The 2,992-nt window shown below is 32.4% G+C and overlaps 1 protein-coding gene across 5 annotated transcripts in view; it reads left to right on the forward strand.

Annotated features, from left to right (window-relative positions):
- The window catches only part of LRBA (LPS-responsive vesicle trafficking, beach and anchor containing), a 554,230-nt gene that overhangs the window by 314,108 nt on the left and 237,130 nt on the right, over nucleotides 1–2,992 (forward strand). The gene's annotated exons all lie outside the window — the stretch shown is intronic.

The raw sequence follows: 2,992 nt of genomic DNA on the forward strand, positions 1-2,992 counted from the left end.
CTTGTCCATGAGTTCTCTCTCTTCTCTTTTTTTTTGCTGGATCCTTCCTCCTTTCCCTCCCTACAACCACCAGACCTGTCTGCCTGCTCTCTATCCATGAGTCTGTCTCATATGTGGAATTTAATGAACAAACTGAACTACTAAGGCTGCTTTGAAATGATCTTTCTTACTTGAACTTCTTTAGATAAAGTGCCTTTTTAGGTCCCCATGCCTTTGTTTATGCTCTTTTTTTCTGGTCTATGATGTCGTTTCCATTTTGCCCAGCAGAATCCTGTTTGTCATTTAAGTTTCTTTAAAAAGTCATCTTGTTCATTCTTTAATCGATTATTTACTAAGTTCCAGCTTTGTTCCACTTACTGTGCTTGGTCAGTGAATTAGACACAGATCCTTGTCCTCATAAAACTTAAAAAATAGATCTTCATTGAAATCTTAATGAAATCCTCAATCCTCCCAGGCAGGGTTCATTAGTACTTTGATTTTAACTATAACAGTGTCCAATAAGAATTTCTACAGGAAATGTCATGTGAACAGCTCATTGGTTTTGAAGTCCATGGGCTTATTATTTACTACTGATGGGTGAGACTTAGTTTCTTCTACTTTAAAATGAAAATACTAGTATTTAATCATGGCAGGGCTATTGTGAGGCATGGTGGTAATGAACATATGAAAGAGCCCAATGTCTAGCATCGAGTAGCCCAATGAAGTAAATGCTATTTCAAAGTTACGTTATTTTTTATATTTGATCATTTCCTTATCCTAATTATAGCACAAAGAAAATTCTAGGCTGAGTCCAGCATAATTCAGTTGTGTGTATCAAAATCTAGTACTTAGTTGGCACTCAAGAAATATTTGGTGAATTTTGAAAAAATTAGATGTTGGGAAAATAGATCAGATTGTCTAAATAGTATGGCTACTGAGGTGAATTTTAGGGCTTTTACTAACCAGCAACATAATTTATTTAAAAAATTTTTTTCAGTTGTGTTTTGTTAGAGTTTTAATTGGTAGTACAATTAACACTATATATATTTTTTCATAACTTTGCTTACTGGTAAAAATGCTGACTGAATAAGAAAATGGTTAACAGGCTAACAGCAACTAGGAAAAGCTTGGGATTATTTTTCGAATAATTGACTTTGTTGCAAAATTGTATTTTTATAAAATACTCGAAGTAACAGCTAATTGATGACGGGTATCTACATGCCTCTAAAAGCAAATGAGGAAATGCACTGAATAGTACCATGCAAATATTCATAACTACATGAAATATTATTTTACATAAGTAATATAACGATGCTTTAGTGACTCAACTTAATATCAAATCCCTATGTCAGGCCTCAATAAAGAAAGAATTCTGCTGTAGAACATGTCTCTTCCCCTGGAATCCATACATTTGAACGGTTTTGCTTTCATTTCATTAAGACAGCACAGTCCATAGATCACCTGCCTTTGACATATAGTTGGTACTTGGTAAACAGAGGTTTTAGTTAATATTTTTTTTCTGCCTATCTGCATGACGGCGCCATAGAATTCAGTTTGTGAGATAAAGCATTATTTTATGTTGTATGATACCCTATAGTACCTGAACATTATTTCACCAGGATTTACGCAGAAAGTGAAACCCCTGTAGAACTTAAGCACTTCTATCTTCTAGCTGACAATGCACTGAAAATGTTTACTTTTTTTTAGAGGTTACTATTTATTTTAGTTGTAATGTCTAGCATTCATTTTTAACCTAAAAATATGAAAATAGAAGCTAGCCAGATACAGGAGTTATTAAAACAGGTAATATAAAAATTTAAGAATAAATATTAAGCACTAAACTTTTCTAGGATTTAGAACTTTCTGTGGCCAAAAGAATTTATTCCTGGCTTTTGTAAGGTCATAAATATTAGGTATTGTCACAAGAAGGTGGGTAAGGTGAAAAATGGAAAATTTTTCTAAAATAATTTCTTTGTGACAATTATTTTTTTAAAACTAGTATTCTTTTATTGATGTAGATCCAAATCACATTAAAATGACACTAAAGCCATTGAGAAGAGAGATGTATATATATCTCTATAATTTGAATAACAAGTGCCAATATATTTAGGCTATAGAATTAGTGGAATTAGTGGAATACTTATATTACTATCACTGATTTCAGTAGTTAGCATTGTTTTACTTTAATACACTATCAAGAAAGTAATCTTCCTTAAAGTAATATGAACTTCATGACTTCATTGAAATAAATGTTAATGTTTTTCTTTTGTTTTTGATTGTTTTATTCTATATTTTGAGTTTTGCCTGTTTTTTGACGACCATATCTGTTCCCTGGTCTGAACACCTTTTCCTATAGCAGAGGAATAAGTACTGACCATGTGACTGCTACTGATAACATTGGAAGTACCTTGTTCAGGTTCCTATCTCCAAGATTAGATTTAACTGTCAGAGAGAAGAGCATGAGCATTGTATGGAGAGGGAAAAATATAGGCATTCTCATAGCACCCTATTGTTCTCACACAGCCTTCATATAGCAATGCAAGCCAAGCATTGTACAACTCCAGAAGTGCCACTTACACACATTTTGATTTGAACCATGTTCCCTGGAATTGTGCAGTTTAATAGCCACTTAATAAAGTTCTGCTCTATCAATCATGTTTTTTTGAATTCTTATTATTTATTTTCACATTTGTTTTGTCCACCAGGTCAGTGACAGTATCTTTTTTTGAAGTCTTTATTTTTTATTTTTCAATTACTGTTGTCATTCAGTACTATATTAGTTTCAGGTGTGCAGAATAGTGTTTAGACATTTATATAACTTAAGAAGTATTTCCCCCATAAATTTAATACCCACATGGCATTACACACAGTTATTACAATATTACTGACTATATTTCCTATGTGTATGTTACATCCCAGTGACTATTTTGTAACTACCAGTTTGTACTATTAATTAATTAATTAATTAATTTATCACCTGAGGATATTTTTAGAGACTGAAAGGGGGAGGGAA

Source organism: Myotis davidii, unplaced genomic scaffold (assembly GCF_000327345.1).
Source record: "Myotis davidii unplaced genomic scaffold, ASM32734v1 scaffold323, whole genome shotgun sequence".
In the NCBI taxonomy this organism is placed as follows: Eukaryota; Metazoa; Chordata; class Mammalia; order Chiroptera; family Vespertilionidae; genus Myotis; species Myotis davidii.